The sequence below is a fragment of the Crinia signifera genome, chromosome 3 (genome assembly GCF_055691185.1).
Source record: "Crinia signifera chromosome 3, ASM5569118v1, whole genome shotgun sequence".
Taxonomy (NCBI): domain Eukaryota; kingdom Metazoa; phylum Chordata; class Amphibia; order Anura; family Myobatrachidae; genus Crinia; species Crinia signifera.
Window position 1 is genome coordinate 261,995,183 of NC_139219.1, and position 23,910 is coordinate 262,019,092.

The following is a 23,910-nucleotide window of genomic DNA, read 5'->3' on the forward strand; positions in this document are numbered from 1 at the left end:
TATTGTTCATAATTTTTAACAATGGAATGTTTTTCAATGTATGTTCCGGAGTAATCCGGCCCTTATTTTAGTAGTCACCATTATCAATATAGTGGATGGACAGGTATAAATACCTGGTCCTTTGGTATGGACTCCACACCTTGAAAAAGGACCAATTAGGTCCGAAACGCGTCGGTGCTGTGGAGGAGTTCCTTTCAGGTGCCCATTAGCCTTCCTGCCTTCTACCCCCTTACCACCTTTTTGAGGTAACCCCATCCATTTTTTGTACCCGGGCATTTGGATGTCGGTTTAAGGAGTGGAGGTTTCTGGCATCTGGGCAACTCTCATTTTTAATTGTATTTTCTTGTTGTATCTTGTCTTGGATGAACTCTGGAATAAACTTCTGTTTTTGGAAACTGTCCTGGAGTGGATTTTTCGGAGCATCCAGGAGTCTCAAGATAAAGAAACCCTTTGTATGCACATAGGGCTTTGCCAAAAGGTGAGCACACACTGCATGGGAAAGGGAGTGTCTGGTGTATAGCTAAAGATACCTTTACGGGCTCATAGGGCCTGTCACACAGGTCAGTAAAGCAGATGAATAACATCTAAACAGCCATTGAAGATTGGATAACTCTATTTACTCGTCCTCTTTGTCTTTGTGTATTTTTTTCGAGCCCACATCCTTGGAAATACGGTTACCCAAGGGAGGAGGAGAAAAATCCACCTTGTTTACTGACAGCGCATCACGACACACCCCCTTTTGTATTTTGGTTGTATGTTGAATTGGGGTTGGTATCCCAGGGGTGTGTTGATTTGCAGCAGCCAGGTTGGCGCGGTGATACCTCTATATCTCTGTTTTTTGTACAATTATACCCATATTTGTTTATAATTGTCTGTATATTTTTATATATATATAATTTATTTATAACTACCTGTATAACTATTATTATTATTTTCCATTATTTTTATTTTTACTTATTTAGATATATATAAAAGTACAATAACAGTGAAAATTACTTTATTCATTGTGTGTAAGAATATTATAACTGCTCTCCTTAAATAGAATCACTTTGATATATATGTAAATGTTTATTCTGGACTCTCTCTCTCTACACTTTGAAACAACTGAGTGATATTTCACCATTGCGGTATTTAACTGAGTTCTAATTAAATGAAAATAGCTAATTAACTTCGCTACAGACTAAAAGGATGTTTTTATAATAACAACTGTATTTGGTCACTATTTTTTCAATGAATCATATTGCTAAGTATAAATGTATCCATATACATTGTAATATACTGGACGCGCTTGTTTTTAAGTTATATATTAAATATATTGATCACTCCCTATTAAGTTAGCCCTTTAAATAAAGCATCCTCATAGAGGTTCAACACTTGTCTTGAAAAAGTTCCCGTCCTTAGAGGGTACGAAACGCGTTGACGCATTACCTACACCTCCAGACGTGTCTCCAAGGTCCCGCCTTTAGCCTCAGTCTCCAGCCGCACAGCTACTCCTAATTGTCTGCCGCAAACCTGACGTCGGCTTTCCACACGGCCACCGGCTTACTCCCGCTTCAGCTGCCGCAATACCAGCTCTGACGAGCGCAAGCAGGACACGCTGTTACCCTGCCAGTCCCCCCGATCACCATATTGGGGACGCCGGCTGCTAGCGCTATCGAGCGCCAACATCACCGCCTCCATTCCTACAGATTTATCCAGCTGCCAGTCCCTGCCACTTGGAGGGATACTCACTTCAGGGTCGAGCTAAACAAACATCTATTTGGCTCCCCGATGCCGTCAATATATATGGGTGAGAGAAATTCTTAAATTACCCTTCTATAATTACATGAACTGCCTTTCCATCTAGTGCATGTCTGCTTACATGCTAAACTGGCATTACTAATCCTTGACTGTAGGATACTCCGTTCCATTTTGATTATTTGAACTGAGCTACCCCAACCACGGGGATTTTTTTACAATATACCTTGGAGACACCCTTTACTATTCAGGATTTAACCCTATATGTTTTTATATTTTATGTCTTAGTGTTATTATGCATGTATATGTGTTTATCTCTTTTTTACATTTATAAATTAATACAATTTACAAGCGTGTCCAGTGTCATTTCTTTCTGGCCGTACCTAACTAGACTTGGAGTTCTTCTTTACTATATATACCCAGCAGCGCAATTGTGTTGAAACCCCCCCCTATACTCTGTCTACCCTTATGAGCTTGGCTAGCTCATCCAACACGTGCAGCAGCTGGGGAATTGTCTAAACAGGTGCAGAACATATAGCACCTATATAATTATTAGTCTTTTTATTGGAGCGCCAGGAAAGTGAATTGGTTGATACCATTTGGTATCTATCTCAATTCACAACCTCTGTTTTTTTGCATTTATTATATGTTTAACTCTTTCCTGACCACTTATCTTATTTAAATGTTTGAAACAGCCTATACTATAGACCATCTGTAGTGTTAAATATATATGTATAAAATGACCAATTTTCAGGGCTGTTACTGCTCCCCCAGACTCCTGTACTTACTACAATGTCCTGCAGAGTGGAAGATTTTGGATTACATTTTCAAACCCCTCTCTAAAAATCCTGCGTTTTCCACTGCAAATAAATCATTCATCTTTTCTCTCTACAAAGTGTTCCTGATTTCCGCCATGCACTGTAGTATGTTACCTTGAGAATGGGCTCCAGACCAAGAAAGAAATAGAACTCAGCACTATGCAGTCTAGACTAGGATTTAAATCTCTATGGACAGGGATGACGTAGATAATGTGGTGTGTGAATGAATGTGGCGTTTGATTGGATGGCGATGGAATTTATCCATGCATATACCTTCTGTTCATGGCAGTTCAAAGCTCTAATCTTGAAATAATTAAACTTGATGTGTCTGTCACATTTGCACAGTATATTTATAATGTTTTTATAATACTGGCTGAATACCATTACTAAATGTGCTTTGCAATTGTGTGGAGGTCTGCCTCATGTGAGGAAGGGGCTAACCTCTGAAGTAACAGATACTGTAGTTCCACCATTTTGTAACACTGGGCAGGCTAATGCACTTTATAAAGCTCAGTAAGTTTAATGGGAAGTTGCCTAACGGGATGATCCTATTGTTTTTTAAGACATGATAACAAAAGGGCCTCTACTGTTGCAATTCAGTAACTTTGGGGCTATTTAATTATTGTGCTTATCATTATTTACAGTTTCTTATATAGCGCAGCAAATTTTGTTGTATTTTATGTTAGGAAACAGGAAACAGTGGGCCCCAGAACAACTGCACCCTTGCACCTATGGTAGTTACGCCCTTGCCACTATATAGAGGGACTGAAACCATGTGGAATATATGCATGTACTGTATGTTAAGCATATAGGTTGTTTTGTTCTTTTTGCACTGCACATGTTCTGGAACTGAGCAGATACAAGTACAAGATATGGGGAGATGCTGAAGTATTATAACTGCATCTCCAGTTGTAAGTGGTCTGTAAAAGGGCATACTTACCTACAGAAAGCTTGTAAGGTTCATGTCAAGATCTGAGGGATATGCAGAATTGGACATAAGCATAAATACAGTATGCATAACCTTGGGCAAGCATGCTCCGATGGTGATTAGCGGAAATTAAACATATGGGTGCATTGTAGATAAGTCTAGGAGCAAATACAGCTGATCCATCCATTTCCGTATCAGGCAATGGTTCCAGTATCAGAACAAGTTTTTGTACTTCTCAAAGGATTTATTTGTAAAGATTTAACCCTTTAAATGAATTTGTCAAAATAGGTGTGAATATTGCCAAGGAAACATTTTTATTCATCATAATGACCTATTATGTTTACCTAATATAGGAAATAAAATCTTTTACAAATTTTTTATTTGAATTTATATAACACATTTGGGCAACGCTTTAATTTTTAGAGGATATTTTGCACATCTCTCACCGTGGTGTTGGCAACCAAAGGGTTAAAGACAATTTAACTAATACAATTAAGAGAATGGTTACACAAAGAGAACAAATTGTAATAGCGATGGACATCACAGAATTGTACATGATGATGTTATAGATAAGTCCTTAAATGTATGGAAATCTAACTTTTTAGAGATAGCGCTGTAGCCTGACCAAATCTAGCACAATAGCAATTGCATAGACAAATACTGTATGTGCATAGACAGCCATCATGTTTAGTATAAGAATTAGTAGCAGCATATGTTACCTAAACAAACGGTACTTGTTTCCTAGCACGGCGCCACCGATTTTGATTGTAAGCACCGATTTTGATTGTAAGCATCAGGTATCGCGTACCCTCGCCGGCTTCACAGGTATCCGCGTCCGCTCGCCACGCTTCGGGCTCGGTGGCTCGCTGCGCTCGCCACACTTTCTATAACTCCACGCCGACGTGGATAGTAGGGGTATGAAAAGGTCGGAGGACGCATGCGATGTACCACGATGGGCGCCGTGCTAGGAAACAAGTACCGAAACAAACATTCATTGTAACTGGGAAACATTCAGATCAGAATGTGCATTAGTACACTTACCATTTGTACTCATTGAACAACAAAATGTCTTACAGTAGATCAGGGGCGTAACTAGATATTCGTGGGCCCCATTGCAAAAGTTTGTAAGGGCCCCCTATTTTGCAACTGATGGTGATAAATGTATGTAAAACATATTACTTAGACAGGAAAGATGGGCCCCCTTCAGCTCTGGGCCCCATAGCAGCTGCACCCCTTGCACCTATGGTAGTTACGCCTTTGCAGTAGATACAAACAATGGCAGTTTTGGTACTCTTTACCTAGAAGGGCGCCCATCGCGGCCATCGCGGGCATCGCATGCACTAAAAAATCGCATGCGATGCGACCGACGCGATGCCCGCGATTTCCCATAGGGAACAATGTTAAATGTCCCAATTGACCCGATTTTCCTGTTCAATGTCTCAATTGACCCGATTTTTCCATAGGAAAAAATGTTAAATGGCCCACAGAGGCCAAATAGGCACCCTGAAGTGTGAAATGGCCCCCACAATTGTTAACGCCACCCCACGATCAACGTCAACCCGAAGCGTGGCCAGCGCAGCGAGCCCGTGAGTGGCGGCGGTGCGCGTCCTACGACCTTTTCATACCCCCACTATCCACGTCGGCGTGGAGTTGAGAACAGAAAGTGTGGCGAGCGCAGCGAGCCACCGCGCCCCGCGAGGGTCCGCAGACACCTTCACAGGTATACGTGTCCCCTCGCGGGCTTCACAGCTGTCCGCGTCCCCTCGCCAGGCTTCGGGCTCGGTGGCTCGCTGCGCTCGCCACACTTTCTATTCTCAACTCCACGCCGACGTGGACTGCGCTCGCCACGCTTCGGGTTCACGTTGATCGTGGGGTGGCGTTAACAATTGTGGGGGCCATTTCACACTTCAGGGTGCCTATTTGGCCTCTCTGGGCCATTTAACATTGTTTCCTATTGAAAAATCGGGTCAATTGAGACATTGAACAGGAAAATCGGGTCAATTGGGACATTTAACATTGTTCCCTATGGGAAATCACGATGGCCGCGATTTTTTACTAACGATGCCCACGATCAAAATCTGTGAGACTGCACTGGCTTCACTGTGACTGGCAGTGGCTTCTTATTGGAAGTCCGACCTGCCAGTTACTTGCAGCCCCTATGGGAGGTGTTCCCTTCCTCTAGAATGCCTCAATGGGCTGCTGCAGTGGCAGCCCATATAAACGGGTTCTGTGCATGTTCAGTATCGAGGATGATAGTGCACATGCGCCGGATCCAGGACTGTGAATATGCTCCTATGGATTGCTCCTGAAGCAGCCCATAGACGCTGGGGGCCAGCACATGCGCAGTATTGAAGAAGATACTGCACGTGTACTGGGCATGCAGCCGCTATGGGGTCAGGACCGGCAGTGGGGACCAGGCGTGAGACAAGCAGAATTACATAGGTAATGTAGTGAAAGAATGTTCTAACACTATACTTACAGCAATATTATGGTCGAGATGCAATGCTCTGCCCCCATCTCCACCCCACACCGTCCTTCCCCCACCCATAACTTGTACTAAGCGGATTTATTTTATTTGCTATGTAAGTCATTTAAAAGTAATATTGCAACATCTTCTTTCTTTAGTCGATAACCTGAAATTCTTTTCTGTCCTGTTGCGTTTAAGAAACTTTTGAACTCAGCGGCACGCTAAATATTTCTATAAAATTGTACATTTTAGATAAAAATCAAATAAACTACAGCATGCTAGAATGGATTTATCCATGCTGATAGATACATTAATCTAGAGATTTGCCACATACACTTATTTTATTCTCTGTATACTAGATATAGCTTTAAAATACATTTTACATTTCTGTAAAGATGAAACATCTACTGTTATAGATCTAATTTAAAACAACAGTCTTCCCTTCAGGTAGCAACATGGATGATGTCCTGCCTTGTGGGATCTTCAGGCTCATAGATCTACAGAAATCTAGAGTAAATTATGACCTAAGAAGAATGCTGTGCTATGTGGGCACTACTGCTGATATACTGCTAGATATTGGTGGTGGCATATTATTCAGTATTACAGCATGTAGCATAACCTTTTGAATGCCAAGGGAATTTGTCAAAATGGGTGTAAATATTGTCAAGGAAATTTTGTATTCATCACAATGTCCTGTAATATTTACCCTAAATAGGAAATATAGTCTTCTTTTACATATCTTTTTTTTTTATTTGAATTTACATAACAAATCTGAGTGATGCTGGCATTTTTAGTGGATATTTTGAACAGAGATGTTGGCACTTTCAGTGCATGATTAACCGCTAGGCTGGTTTAGGCTGCAGCCAAGGGCGCCAGAACGTGAAACTTACTGATGGAACCATTACATTGTGCTACAGCACCAGCTTTCATAACTTAAAGCCAAAGCCTCCTTCAAGCGCCACAAGCATTAGATCCTACATGGCAGTTGTATAACCTTCCTTACATGCACATGGGGAGTATGAATGGCGAGTCCATGAGCGCCCATACACGTGTGTTTAGCAGCATTACAAGGAAAGCTACAGTACATGTGTATTAGTCTAGAGCACCTGGAACCTTTAATGAGGCCCTGCTTAAACTTCATATTTCCATATTACTTTACTGGACATTTGTGGAGACTAAGGGCCAGATGTATCAAACTTCAAAAAGGTGATCAAATGGAAAGTGATAAACAGCCAGCCAATCAGCTCCTACCTGTCATTTTACAAGCTGAGTTTGGAAAACAAAAGGTGGGATCTGATTGGCTGGTCGTGTCACACGCCGCCACGGTGGTACACGGCGGGCACTGTACTCACCCACCCGTGTCCGCCGCCGGCTGGAGTGTGTCGGCCTCCATGTCAGGTGAGGCGGCAGGCAGAGGTCCGGCAGTGTTGGAAGGCAGCATGGGAATCTGCAGCATGGTCCTGCTCTAAGGCTATAGATGCCGGGAGGCCAGCTCCGCCATCTTGCTTGAGGGCATTGGGCCAGGTCAGGTATTCTCACCTGTTTCACTGTGACAGCCAATGGCAGCCGCCCTCTTTGCATAAAGGGGATCTGCCTAGGTAGCTCAGTGTCAGTGCAAAGAGTCTTCTGTGCCGTGCACTTCCTGGAAGGCTCCTGACTCATTGTGCTTTTGCTATTCCCGCTGTGCCAGTCAGCTTGCTATTGGCTATTTGACCCCATCGCTCATTCCAGTCACGCTGGTCGCCAGCTTCTCCCTGGTACTCTTGGGTGCTACCTCCTGGATTCCTAACTCCGGTCTCCAGTCCCGGATCTTCCAAGAATCTATCTCCAGCATCCTCAGGTCTCAGCCATTCCTCATATTCTTCCAGTCTCCGGATCCATTGCTGTTGCCATCCTTTCACTTCTTTACCTGGACATTCCTCATCATTGTTATCTGGACATTCCTCATCATTGTACTCTGGATATTCCTCATCATTGTTATCTGGAAATTCCTCATCATTGTACTCTGGATATTCCTCATCATTGTTATCTGGACATTCTTTATCATTGCTACTCATTATTATTATTTTGCCTGCCTTTATCTCAAAGAAGTATTTGAGTCCCTGTATGACATCATTCATTAAACCCGCTCGTTTTAACCCTACTGCTACTGCCTCGTCTCCAGTCCCTGTGCATTACACAACCCCATCTGAATCTTCAACCGTGACAGGTCGTTTATTACTCTCCATTTTAACACTTTTTGAAGCTTGATACATCTGGCCCTTAGGGCGAGATGTACTAAAGGGAAAATGCGGTAAAACCCCCGTTTTACCGCATTTTCCTATGTACTATTACCCGGCCGCACCATTATCGCAGGGCAGGGTATCACCACCTTTGGGTGGCGATACCCTATAGAAGCCTATGGGCTTCTTTTCGCTGCCCGCCGCGTCGCCGAAACCCCGCAGCCTCGCCGACCCCCCCTTTCCCCCCTCCCTTGGGCTTACCTTCTTACAGGTCCTCCTGGACCCTGGAAGGTAAGCCCTTCCTCCCCCTATCAACGCAGCCGGACATCCTTCCGGCTGCAGGGGGGAGGAGGAGGTGCCGGGGACAGCCTGCTTAGCTGTCCCCGGCGTGTAGGCTGCAGAAGCCGGCTGGGAGGTAACGGAGACCCCCGCAGACCAGAGTACAGGTATCGCGGGGGGGGGCTCCGTTACCGCACCGCAATGCCAGCCGCATATGTTAGTACATATGCGCTGGCATCGCGGCGGGGGGTGCGCGAAGGGCGGTGATGTATATTAATACATCTCGCCATTAGTGGTAAATTTACTAAAGTGTGAGTTTTTAGAAGTGAGAGAAGTGTGTCTGATATTGTTTACAGACATTCATTTATCTGCATATGTAGTATGTTCAAAACTTCATAACCAGATGGCGCCACGGCATTCTAGCGACAAGGGGTGCAGTCATGGCTAATGGGTGTGGCCTAGTGCCAAAATTCCACCATTGTTTTATGAATTGGGTGACCAGACAGAGAACTGAGAGGTGGAACTATGTGGCCAGAACCTGTTTCTAAGAGCTGGGCAGCCAAGCAAAGCTTTGAAGATGGGATGTTTCCCATAGCAACAAATAATTCTACTTCTTATTTATTTGTCATCTTTTGCTGAAAATGGAGCTTACTGTACTTGAAAGAGGCACCAGTCAGTGCAGGGCCAGTCAGAGGTTCCTAATATGTCCTTTGTGTGACTGCTGGGGATCGAGAATGGAAGAGCTGAGGAGGGGCAGTCTGATAGACAGGTGGGCAGGACCCCTAGTTAGATGATGACATTAGTCCAACTCCCCTGTGTTCAGTTCTGGAGGCCATATCTCCAGAAGGTTATAAATACATTAGAGACTGTACAAAGAAGGGCAACTAAAATGGTGTCACTGTCAGAATGCCATGGTTATACCCCAGAGATACAGAGGAGGACTTGGTGAAGTGGTGCCATTTAACCAGAATGCTTCATACACCAATATCCTAATGGACAAGTGCTATCCAACACCTATTGCTGTTGGAGGATCTGAGGGGATCTATAAAATGGAGATTAACTGGGAGTGTTGAGTTTATAAAATGGTCCTCTATATACTGTACTGCTGATTCACTGGGAAGCAGTGTCATTGCTAAAGCTAGCATTAAATTAATACCAGCTTTACCCCAAGCGATTGTATTATTCCACAGAAATCAATAATACCTTGTTCTCACTGCGAGTGAGAAATACACCGCTTCTACCCGGCATTAAAATGGCGGGGACTGCAGGGACGGACCCCCCTTCTCACTGCAAGGCAAATTCCCGGGTGAAGAAGTTCTACCCGCTTATTTGCCTTTTAACACGGGTTTTTATGCAGTGAGAACGGGTCAACCCATGTCAGCATACCCGGATCTCAAACACAGGCAAAAAGAAGGGTTTTACCCGTGTATAAGATCTGGGTATGCGACCCGTTCACACTGCAAAAAAAAAACATGTTAAAAGACAAATTTCCGGGTTGACATGCTAGACCCGGGAATTTGCCTGTAGTGAGAACGGGGTATTATAAAAATATGTAAACATATTACCGTATATACTCGAGTATAAGTCGACCCGAATATAAGCCGAGGCACCTAATTTTACAACAAAAAACTGGGAAAACTTATTGACTCAAGTGGGACCCTCACTCGAGTATAAGCCGATGGGGGCTTTTTGCAGCATAAAAAATGTTCTGAAAAAGTAGGCTTATACTCGAGTATATATGGTACTTCAGCTGCAAAGGAGGATATAACACATCAAATAGCTCAAAGTGTACATCTGCAAGCTTTGTGTTCCAATGACTCCCTGTCCTACTGCAGACAGAAATAAATCACTTTGCCTTAGAAGAGGACACATTATTTCTCCTTTTAGACTCATGGTTAGTAACACATTGGGGCATATTTTTGTGAGATTTGTACCATTTGTCACAAACATAAATTAGAGAATAATCACCTCAGACATTAAATAAAAAAAAGAGGATCTTTATTGAAGTTGTGCAAATTTAGACATAGCCAAGGGCGCAACTACCATAGGTGCAAGGGTGCAGCTGCTATGGGGCCCAGAGCTGAAGGGGGCCCATCTTTGCTGTCTAAGTAATATGTTTTACATACATTTATCCCCATCTATTGCTAAATAGGGGGCCCTTACAAACTTTTGCTATGGGGCCTACGAATATCTAGGTACGCCTCTGGACATAGCCAAATGGTGAAACCATTAATAAATGCACCAATGTCCGCTGCAATGGGGCATATTATGGAATGGCCGAAACTAATACAGTTTAAACCTACTTACAGTACAGGGCTCATATCTAAGTTTAGGATCCTAAGCAATTTTTTTAAAATAAAATGAGTGATTAAACTAAGTAGATGATGCACATTGGTAAATATCATTTAATTATATTTGTTTTATTGCTGTGATAATAAAGCTATCATTGCCCCATTGAAATGGTGACTTCTTCCTTGTCATAAGTGTGTTGCCTGTGTGTCTTTATGACTAGAAGCGATAGTGTATTCTTATTTTAACAGTCCATGAATAACAGGTTGCAGTAGGTTGTTTCCCTGATCTGACCCTTAAAAGACACAGGAGGAGATGTATTAAGCAGTGAAAAGAGCGGAGAATTAGACCAGTGGGGAATTCTCCTATGATTTCATAGAATTTGCTTGAGAAATGCTATCTCAATGCTGATTGGTTGCTATGGGCAACTTCTTTACTGGTCCACTATTTGATACATAACTCCCATACAGAGGAAGCAGCTCTCAATGGAGCTGCTCCTGGCAATCGAAACACGAATCACCACTGTGCGCCATCCGACAGAAGGGGGCACGCGACCACAAGGCACTCGCGTGCCCCGTTTTATTGGAGCATGCCTCCGCCCTCCACTAGCTCTCCACTACTCCCCTGTCTCCCCCTGCCGCTCCCACTTGCCCTGGCTGTCTCCCTGAAGCAGAGACGGGCAGGGAATCCACTCCCCATCGCCGTTCTGATGGGGATGCTCAAGCGTGTGAGACGATCGTGCTTCTCAGTGAGATGGAGCTCCTGTCCGCCAGCCTGCGCCAGCTCAGGAGATCTGGTGATTCTTCAAGCTGGCTGACAGGCGCTCCACCTATATGCTGATAATGTTAATTTAGAGAACTTTATAAATAGGTCCCAATGACCAGTAAAATTGCAACAACCATCATAACCGATAACCTGTATCCCGGTGAAATACAGAGCCGCTGATCCTGGTACATGACAGCCGGCAAATATATTGCATTCAACATTACTTATCTGTTTATATGTGTTAACTGTCCTCCTCCCAAGCAATGTGTGGTCTGCACTGTTTATATCAGGGGTATCACTCACCTACTGTAGGTGACACCCGGTGCACACCTGACAAAAATGTGCATAACCTCATAGCAAGGGGATGTGGCTTAGTGGGAGGGGTGTCGTTTTGCAGACTTCCCTTGTTCTTGTCACTCTGGGGGTCCGGGAGATGCTGGGCTGCCCCCTAGAGCATGTCTTGACTGCAGTGTCTGCTCCACTATGACAGAAGCCAGATGCTGCACGTAATGCTACAGTACAGCACCTGGCTCCTGGAACTTTAGTGTCACCTCTCAGCTGGTGACACCTGGTTGCGGTACGTACCCCCTATTGACGCCAAAGGCTTATATGTTTATATCATGAATCAATGTTTAAAAGACTTTGACCTTGATCAAACATGTTTCTCTAGGTTTCACAATTATTTGGCATCATCAGACTTTATGGGGCCTCAGGTGACAAGGTTATATTTAAAAAAAGTTAGCCAACCTCTTTAATGAATCCTTATAACTTTTCACATATAATGTGATTTTATAATGCAGTTCTTATCTTACAAATGTTACCTGGCAGTGATCCAGTCCTACTGTAGAAACTGTCCCTTCCTCTGCAGTCTCCCAAACCCGCCGAGCATGACCCCATACACTTTCATTGGAATGCTCCCATGACATGTAATTGAAAATGTACTTTAGCTCTTGAGGATTAATTAAATTATCATAACTTAACCGAATGTAAAAATAGTTTGAAATAACAGCAAGCCCATATTCGCTCTTTAGTACAGTACGTCTTTCACAGAGAATTGTATATATATTAGACTAGGTTATTATCCATAAGGTAAAAGCTTTGCTGTACAGTTTTGTATGTTTACACTTGGTTACAGTACTGTATGTTTACACTTGGTTACAGTACTGTATGTTTACACTTGGTTACAGTACTGTTTGTTTACACTTTTACTATCGCATACCAGTGCCTATCAGTAAAGGTTTATACTTTAAATGTACTACAGATAGAGCAGTTATTGATGATATAACATGTATTGGTACTTGTGTAATATCTGGGCACCCGATTTTTTCATTGTATTGCATCGCATCGCATGCAATATAGTGGCATACAATTCATGCGATGCGATTTTTCATTGTAAAGACACGGTTTTAAATTATATAGTCACCCATGGGTGATTTCATACCCCCACTATCCAACTACTCATGGAGTTGATTTTATATAGTGTGGCGAGCCCGAAGCGTGGCGAGCGCGGCGAGCGCTGCGAGCCCCGCGAGGGGACGCAGAATACATGTAAAGTAATCCGCGTCCCCTCGCCACGCTTCGGGCTCCATGGCTCGCTGCGCTCGCCACACTATATAAAATCAACTCCATGCGTAGTTGGGCTATACCCCCAGTATGAAATCACCCATGGGTGACTATACAATTAAAAATCGTGTCTTTACAATGAAAAATCACATCGCATCGCATGCCTTAAGTAGTGGCATGCGATTAAAAAATCGGGTGCCCAGATAATACACAAGTACCCATGTATTTGTTTTCAAATACATACATATATTTAAAATCGAACCTGTGCTGTATAACTGGTGCATTGGTGACATGTTTTTTTATTTGGGCCTGTGATCAGGAATCTGCTTTATCTTTTTTCACTCACCTTAATACTAACACATTTGGTGTAAAATTTACTAGCTCTATTCACCCTACAAAGATTACCTTCCTGGATATTGCCTTTCTGATATAATTTATGTATATTCAAAAGCTTCATTGTGCTAGATGATGTTGGTCAAGATAGGTATAGCATATCTCGTAGGTTTAAGGTAATATATCCTCTAGGGCAGCGGTTCCCAACCCGTGGTACGCGTACCACCGGGGGTACGCGCTTGTCTTTCAGGGAGTACGCAAACCAGTCACCGCTAATGGCGGCTGCGTGACCCGGCACATGTGCAGGACGCCAGGTCACGCCGCCGCGGCTGGAAGGCAGTAAGACGGGTTGCTGGGGGTATGCGGCGCTGGCTTCTGAGCCTGAGGGGAGGAGAGTGCATTGCGCATCTCTCCTACCCCTCACCATGCTTCCCTGTGACTGGGCTGCCCGTCAGCCAATCAGAGCTTGCAGGCCGGCAGCCAATCAGGAGCTGGCCCACGAACTTTGATTGGCGGGCAGCCCAGTCACAGTGAAGGGAAGGAGAGATGCGCAGTGTGCTGTACTCTCCTTCCCTGAGAGAAGAAGGCAGCGGCGGCAGCTACAGTGACTGCAGGGGGACACTGGACTGTCCTCTCCCCGGCAGCAGCATCAATGGTGAGTGTGCTGCTGCTGGGAAACACTGTGGGGGGCAATGGCACTGTTTGGGCATATTTATTGCTGGCACTGTGGGGGGCATTGCTGGCACTGTGGGGGCATACCATATTGCTGGCACTATGGGGGCATACCATATTGCTGGCACTAAGGGGGCATACTTGTTGCTGGCACTGTGGGGCATTACTGGCACTGTGGGGGCATATTTATTGCTGGCACTGTGGGGGCATTGCTGCCACTGTGGGGGCATACCATATTGCTGGCACTATGGGGGCATACCATATTGCTGGCACTGTGGGGGCATACTTGTTGCTGGCACTGTGGGGCATTACTGGCACTGTGGGGACATAATTATTTGCTGGCACTGTGGGGGGCATTGCTGGCACTGTGGGGGCATACCATATTGCTGGCACTGTGGGGGCATACCATATTGCTGGCACTGTGGGGGACATTGCTGGCACTGTGGGGGCATACCATTTTGCTGGCACTGTGGGGGCATATTTATTGCTGGCACTGTGGGGGGCATTGCTGGCACTGTGGGGGCATACCATATTGCTGGCACTGTGGGGGGCATTGCTGGCACTGTGGGGGCATACTTGTTGCTGGCACTGTGGGGGCATACTTGTTGCTGGCATTGTAGGGGCATTGTTGGCACTGTGGGCGCATACCCAGTACCATGGGGTCATACCTGGCACCGTGGTGGCATTCCTGTTTCTGGCACTGTGGTGGCATACGTGGCACCATTGGAGCATATGTGTATCTGGCACTTTTGGGGGCATATGTGTATCTGGCACTATTGGAAGGCTAACGTGATCCCTTGGAATGTCTGTTGCTTCAGTAATAGAGATTTGACAGTGTTCTGTTATTTTATATGCCGCAGAATGGGCTGAGCTTATATGGTGGTCAAGTGGTTGCACTTGTTTTTTTTTCTCGTCATTGCCAGTATGAACGCTATGTTTTATATTTGGTACCAGAATGATTTTTGTAGTATAAACTGGGCACTAGAATCTTTTTTGGATATCATACATCAGCATGTTCTTAAATTCATCTGAAGACATGGCACATACCACCACAGTGAAAATGGGGGAGTGACTTGCCCCTGTTAAGCCACACCCTTCAAATGAGAACACATCCTTTTTAGGCCATGCCCCCTAAAAATTTTCACAAGGGGATACTCATAAATGAAAAGCCTAATCAAGGGGTACGGGAGAAAAAAAAGGTTGGGAACCACTGCTCTAGGGGGTTCAACATTTATATTGTTTATTTTAAGTCTAAGGGCGAGATGTATCAAATGGATCAAAAATGAAGGGTATCGCCACCTTTTGGTGGCGATACCCTACAGAAGCCTATGGGCTTCTTTTCGCCACCCGCCGACGCAAATCCGCTGCCTTGCCGACCCCCCCTCTGGCTTACCTTCCTGAAGGGTCCTCCTGGACCCTGGAAGGTAAACCCCTCCTCCCCCTAGTGAAGCAGCCGGACATCCTTCCGGCTGCAGGGGGGAGGAGGAGGCGCCGGGGACAGCCTGCTTAGCTGTCCCCGGCGTGAGGGGAGAGCGTGGCGGCAGGGAGATGACGGAGACCCCCCGCACACCAGAGTACAGGTATCGCGGGGGGCCTCCGTCACCGCACCGCGATGCCAGCCGCATATGTTAGTACATATGCGGCAGCATCGCGGCGGGGGGGCGGCGATGTATTTTAATACATCCCGCCCTTAATCCATAACAGTACTTAGAATATGTAATGTATTAAAAATTTGAACGGATGATAGAGAAGCATGATAAGAAGTGGCTGTGAACCCAATCCCTTGGGGCTTATGTTCTGTTCCTATGGCTTTAGTTCTTGTTCTTAACCACTAGATGACATATTTGACTATGGGGACAAGTATGAAATAGTTTGATAATAGGGGGGTATTCAATCCGGGATTCCAACTGTCGGAATCCTGTCCGTTTTCACCAGCTGCCGATGTGATCTTAACAGTGGGTATTCAATGTTCCAACTGTTGAGTGTTGTAAAGTCCATGGATCGGCAAAAACTGCACCATTTTATCGAAAAAAACGGCCCAGGATTCAACAACCTTTGGCCATTTCCGAAACTACAGACTCGCCTCCATAGGGAAGTGAGTCTGTAGCCTGCGAGTCCTGGCTGGGATGACGAGTCCCAGCCAGAAATACTGAACTGTTGATATTTCCACTGTCTGAAATATCATCTGAGATTCAATTCCCCCCTTAAAATGTTGATGTCACTTAACTTACAGTAGATATTGAGATACCTGAGATGCCATGGTGTTTTTGTGATTTTTATGCTTTATAATTTAGATGATTGTATCATAACACTTAAAATAATGTTAGGACTCTGGGGGACACCGCCAATCCTGACCCCTGACTCTATTGCCTCTCCGTGCGGTGCTAACCTTCACCTATAACAGCCGTGTCCGGTTATGCCAGCTCCAACCCTGATGCCACCAGACTTTTAAATGAGACAACGTGTCCGTCGAGGCAGGGAGAGTGCAAGAGGATAACCTAACTAAGGACCCGCACAGGACAGGGTACCCCCAGAGTCCCTGGGGAAGCAACAATGCTTAAAGGATGACGCACTAATAAAAATGGCCAGGCGTAACAAAACACAAGATGAAACCGTAATAATGAGAATAACAAATAGCTAAGATGCAACAATGCACAAGGTGATACCAAAGCGTTAACTACTGCAAAAAAAGCCCCTGACCTATCTGGATGATGAAAGTTCACAGGAGATCCAGGGGCAGGCAGATTGACAGGCTGTGATTGGGACCAGGAACAGGCTGGACAACTGAACCGACAGGCACAATGGATGCTGGACTGACACATCAGGGAACCAGGAACACTCTGCAGGCTACAGACAGCTGGACAGAACTATAACCGGCATCTGTGCCCAGCAGACGCCAGTCTTATATTTAAAAAACACTGCCCATCGGTAAGCCAAAACGTTATTTTACTGTCTACAGCGTTTTGGGCTCACACCCGTCTTCAGAACATGTTACATCTGCCCCACCTGTGCAGTGCACATGGTTTTGTCCATTAGAGTAGTGGTTCCCAAACTGTGTGCCGTGGATGCACTTGCAGGGATGCCCTGGCTTGGTGGTCCAGGATCAATTCAAAGATTTATGGTCAATGTAATAGGCAAAATGCTGCTGGTTTCCAATCATAAAATATGTGGACAAACAGAAGCGAATCCTGTCACTCACCACACAACTGACCTTAAGGATGACATAAACACAATTTACTTCATTTAATATCTTTTTCTTAATTACTCCATAACATTTTTTGGCTTAGGGGTGCCACGACAAAATTTCTGATACTATAGGGAGCCATGATTCAATAAAGTTTGGGAACCACTGCATTGAGAGAGAATTTTATTTTGCAAGTGAACCAGAATAAGGCCCAAGATCTGGATCTGCTTATTGTAGTTTGTTACAGTCACACCTGATACAGTATGTCTGAGTATTTAGGGTCTCCTAAATTTTGACAAATTCATTCCACAGCATCTGAAGGCTTGTACGGTAGGTTTTGGACACATTTGATGAGGCCTGCCATTGTCTCCGGAGCATGAATTGCTAACTACTTAGTGAACTGAAGTTGAACCTGGAAGATGCTGTGCAGCCCGTACTTCGTTTTATGATTAGACTAGAGAAAACGTGTGAGGTAATGTGACTATTTTCTCTGCTGAATACTTCACTTTTATAGTACTGTAGCTTTTATTCCCTTCTTCTATTTTACTCATTTATGTTTTTCTTACCAGTTTCACTTATTGTAGTGAATAAGGCTATTAGTTGCAACATATTAATTGTTACTTATCGATATGTATGTTGTCCATGGTGCACATATTGCACTCAGTGATCTAGGGTGAAATTGGATGAGAGATTCAGAAAATGAGAGATTTGGTAAGAAATCTCGTTTTTTTTTAAAGCGGCAATCATTTACACTGCAAAACCAGTTTAATTTTGCAGTGTAAATGATTGCCGCTTTAAAAAAAACCTGGAGATTTCTTCAATTTCACCCCTAGAGTCTGCAGTGCCATCGAGAGCAGGACATGGCCCGGATACTTTTGAGAAGTATGATACAGTAAAAGGAGGCATGGCACTGCCAAACCAAACAAAATAGTATTTGCAGAGCCATTAGATACCTCAGCCAGGAGCAGATTTTCGAGGGGATGATCAGTGCGATCGTGCCACCTACATACACAGAGAGGAGAAAAGCTGCAAGTCCTCTGGTGTTCTCAGTTTCAGGCTTATTTGGTTGTAAACATGGCTGGCACGTGAAGGACCCACTGTGTAAATGCAGTGATATGGGCCAATCATGTTAGTGCACCACTAAAGACCTGTCACCAGTCAGAGAGCACCTGTGGGATGTACTGGAAAGACAAGTCTGAACCATGGAGATGCCTAGCAACGTAATCAGCTTAAAGAATTAGCTATTAACATGTTGTATCCAGATACCACTAGACACCTTTAGATCAGAGTCCATGCATCAAATGGTATAGCCCTAAAGGAGTCATGGTTATATTCTGTGATGTGTAGCCATGCCCTATGCTTCAATCCTTCCCTATCAGTTCTCTTATGCTACCATGGCAGTTTAGTTCCACACATGCAAATAATGCGCTTATTCCGGCTCTGAGTCTGGCCATGAAGTGGGGGCACCTCAGAGCCCATTGTGCCTGCATCCCTGATGCTCAGTCTCACATAACTGTAGGAACAGATACAGGTTTAGGTCTTCATCCCTAAACGTGCAGGTCCAGCTGCATTCAGTATCTCTGCCCCATTTATCATCTGTTTCCACTACATTGTTGACTGATCCAAGAGAGCCAGGGAATGTGCCTCACTCCTTCTGAACAAGATATGGCCATCACTAGCAGATGACTAGCAAATAGTGGCAGCAATGTCACCATTGCCAAATGCCTTGCTATGGTATGGAGCAATTGTAAGGTAACCACTCAATGGTTGAGATTACAACTGAAGAGACTGGTGTAAACACCGACTGGGCATCAGAACAAAACTTGCATTGTGGCTGCCATTGGTTACCAATGTTCATCCCTTCAGCTCTGCCTGAGTGCAGGAAGGCATATGTATTAGAGCACAGCTCCCTGCAGTAGTCCCTCCATTCTATATGGCCAAGATGCACACAAGTAGTATGCACAAAATGGGTGGGTTGCGCTAAATGGAGTTAATCAATTATACATGAATTTAAAACATTCTTATTTATTCAATTAATAAACACTCAGAAAAGTATTATTGCACCTACTCAGCTGAAAAGCTGTTAAAAATTCTCATAAAATATGAATATACAAAAAAGGAAAAAAATGCTGCAATAATAGTTAATGGGGTTATATACCCAGAGTCACCTCAATTCCAGTAGTGTCTTGTCCTCTTTTGGGCCCAAAAGGAAAGTGATTCCAGAAGGTGGTGTATGGCAGTAGGATGAATGGGATATCCCAGGCAAATCTCAACTTGGTTGTCAATACCATAGTTATTTGATATTGCATCTTATTTATTGTTGATCATGTCTCAAATTGTAGCTAGCGATATCCTCTGTCATCCTGCATGTACAGATGATACAGGATCTTAGCAACATTGTGCGTACACACTGGACGACATTTAGATATTGTTGTTTCAACCGCTGGAATCCGCAAAATAGTTTCAAATGTCATCCAGTGTGTACGCACCTTCAAAGTAATCAAGAAATCAACCAGTTCTAACCTAAGTGTATGCTTAATACTTGACATAATATTTTACATTCTTCCACTTAGACTATTTAAACACATTTGGTATACAGTAGTAAATAATATACAGGCTCCTTCTGACTGGGACCCACGAGCATCTCACACGAACGCGCATCCCAGTCACTCGGCGGCAAAACCCTGCCCGTCTCCGCTTAAGGGATGGGAGGTGGTGGAGAGCTCTGTCAGAACGGAGCGTGCGTGGTTCTTGTGTGTGCGCGCACCCTTCCAGCGGCTGGCAAGGGTGCGCCTGCCATAGCTGAATGACCGGCGCTACATCTGTATTGTAAAGCTGGCTCTGGCTTTATGTTAAATACAGTACAAGGATCTTGCAATTACAGGGGATGTTCCATGCTAATTGAAATGTGTGCCAGAAAAGAGTTCGAAGGCATCTATATAATGTCAATGTTATTTTTGCTAACTATAATATATTTGTGAAGGTTACACATTATAAGGTTTCTAGCACTCATGAAATATATTCTTAATCTATTACAATGAGAGTTTACATCAAGCCATCACATATGACTCTTTTAGCTAAATATTTTTTTTTAACTAAAACTTCTATTACTTTTTTGTAAACTCATTATACAATCAAGACAAATGAATTGAGTAAAATGCAATTTACAAGCTTTCTGTTTATGCTTAATTATAATAATAGCACTCATTACCAAAAATGAACTGCAAGAGCAGATAAAAAAAAAACATTTTATCAGGAGCAAATTATGAATACTTGAGTGGATCATTGAATATTTTACAAGTAACCAATGTGTCAAATGGAGCGTATTCAAAATGTTAAGAGCTTATTGAAGTATAATACAAAATATGATTGCAATGTTTTCACTAGACATTTCTTTCATATGAAACATAAAATTCTTGTGTTAAAATTCAAATTTTTCCTTTAGAACTTTATTCTGCATGGTAAAAACATCTTATATGAAGCCAAGAGAAAAGCGACATTTTCCGTGTAAGTGTTCTCTATCTTTCCCCCAAAAAAACATCTAAGCCAGGGATGGGGAACCCTCAGCCCTCCAGCTGTTGTTGAACTACACATCCCAGCATGCCCTGCTACAGTTGTGCTACTTGGCCATGATCAAATTATTGCAGGGTATGCTGGGAGGTGTAGTTCATCACTAGCAGGAGGTCCGAAGGTTCCCCATCCCTGATCTAAACAGTCCAATGAATTACTTTATTTTATACAACATTGGGGTTTATTTTTTAAGTTAGGAGCTCAGTTAAATATGGGATGGTGCCCATAGCTACCAATCAGATTCTAATTCAGAGGCGTAGCTACCATAAGGCAGCCACCGCGGCTGCTTGGGGGAGCAAGCGCCAGCGGGGCGCCCCCGGTGCCCGGGCACTCTAGTCAGACCCCCCCTTACCCCTCCGCATGCCGCCGCCACCGCATTCAGTCCGGCACCGCAGATAGCCTCCGGGCTCCGTCTCCTGCAGTAATGAAAAATGACACGACAAAATGGCTGCCCCCTAATAGCAGACAGTTTTTAAGGATGCTAGAGGAGGCCGCCGCCGCCTCCTCTAACAGCCCTAAAAAAACTGTCTGCTGTACGAGGGGAAGCCATTTTGTCGTGTCCTTTTTCATTACTGCAGGAGACGGAGCCCGGAGGCTATCTGCGGTGCTGGACTGAATGCGGGGCCGGTGGAGGCGGCGGCATGTGGAGGGGTAAGGTAATTTTTTGTCGGGGGGCGCCACAATATTAGTTACGCCTCTGTTCTAATTCTTAATTATTTAGCACCTTCTAAGATGATAATAGATAAATAATAGATAGAATCTGATTGGTTGTCCATAGCAACATCACATTTGATCATTACCTCTTACCTCATACTTATGTAAGACTTATCAAACATAATTTTTCCTATATCCCTTTACTATCACTTTAGTTTTACACTAGTGTGATGCCATGGGGTAGTTCTGCTGGGCTAGCTTGTTGGGTCCCGTGCCCTGGATTTGTCCCATAGTACTGTTAGGGACCTGTCCGATAGAGGTTACCTGGACGCGGTGGACAAGCCCGTAATAGTGACCATCGTTATGCTAAGAACCTCAGAAATGTAATACGGCAATATTACTACTAGGTTTAGCATTTATATTTGGTGTGCACCTGCAATCTCCTCCTGCTTGCTGCACTACGTCTCAGCAGGTAGCACCACACGTGTTCAGGATGTGCAGTCTAGGGCCCCTTCCCGTATGTGACCTTTTGACCACCGACCTTTTGACCCTGTCAACCAATTGCATGTCAACCTTTTGGGGTAGACCTAGACACTGTCTAATAATCCGCAAACTGGCCAGTGCTTTTACTCCTCATGGACTCTTTAGAGCTCATGGCAGCAAATACTGCTAGTAGCTGTTTTTAATGTCCATTGTGGACCCAGTAGGATGAAACGTTAATAAGGCAGCAGCAGCAATCATTCCGAAGAACATAGTGGCAGCAGGAGTCCTGACAGACTCCCCCAATAAGCACTGCCCTCTCTATTCACTCTCCAGACCATTTGGTTCCTGCTGGTAAAATAAACCTGGCTCCCATGTGGTCAACATTGGTCATCTTTTAGTAGCCTATGGGGGAATCCATTTTCTGAGCTCTCCTGGCTCTTAGCCAAGGCGTTACACATATTATAACACACAGTGACTTGGGAACATTCAGCTCTGAATCAATAAAACTGTACCTTCCCAGCCCACTTCTGAATTCACATATATCCATAATTGCCACTACACTATGAGCCTTATTCAGATTTGAGTACAAATTTGTTCGGAAAATGGGCAAAACCATGTGCACTGCAGGTGGAGCAGAGAGAGTTAAATTTGGATCAGGTGTGCTGAAACTGAAATCTAAATTGCAGTGTAAAAATAATGCAGCCAGTATTTACCCTGCAGAGAAACAAAATAACTCACATAAATCTAACTCTCTCTATACATGTTACATTTGCACCACCTGCAGTGCACATGGTTTTGCCCATTTTCCGAGCAAATTTTTACTGAGCTCAGATATGAATAAGGCCCTATGAGGGAAAACAGGCAGAGGAGAATATATTGTGGGTGAATTAAATCTTACCCCTTGAGTAAACTTGCATAGAGTATTGTGAATAGCTGTTTTAACGTACTTCTTAGGGGTTGTAAAAAACATGGTAATACCTCATCCTCCCGGCCACCGCTTACACTCCACCAACCCATTGGACTGTGAGTAGTGCGGACTACTAGTGATGTGCTGGAAGTCCCATCTGTTTGCAAAGTCCTTGAACTCTCTACTCTTGAATTGCATGGCATTATCAGTGAACAGCTGTTGTGGGGTGCCATGTTCTGCAAAGTGGCTTTTTAGCTTTGCAATGACCATATGACTTGTGGTGCTGGGCAAGTAGTTTATCTCGAACTATCCTGAATAGGAGTCAACTAGTGCCAGGTACTCCTTCCCCCTCCATTCGAATAAATCAGCTGCCAGAATGGACCATGGAAGATCAGGAATGTCAAGGAGCAGCATGGGTTCAATTGGCTGGTGTGGACGTAAAGTATTGCAGGGTGCACAAAGCGAAACAGCACGGTCAAAGTCCCAGTATATGGAGGGCCAGAACGTGGTTTCATGGGCCCTATGCTTGGTGACTTCCAGGCTGGCATGGCCTTGCTGCATCTGCTGGGTATAGGACATTTAAAGGGCAGCCGGGATCACAAAAGCAATGACCCTGCAGGATGGTACCATCAGACACGGTGAGCTCATCTCTCATACAGTAGAAAGGGCGTAGACAGTGCGGCAGAAGAGGATAGCCAGCCATTGAGGATCACAGCAGAGAGATGCTTGGAAAGATCATCCGCAAGTGTAGCAGCACGCAGCTCTTCCAGCCACTTGGTAAGGAGCACCTCCACAGCCATGACCTCATACTCATCCTGTGCATTGTTCATGTCAGTATTCAAAAGGAAGGCTCGAGATAGAGCATCAGCAATGTTCATTTCCTTGCCTCACTTGTATATGAATTCCAGGTTATACCGCTGCAGCTTGAGCAGCTTGACCATCAAGCTGATGGTCAGTTTCCACTGTGACAGGATGGCCAAAGATGAAGTCATGGAAACGGTTTCAGGCGAACACCAGTGCCAACAATTCTTTCTCAATT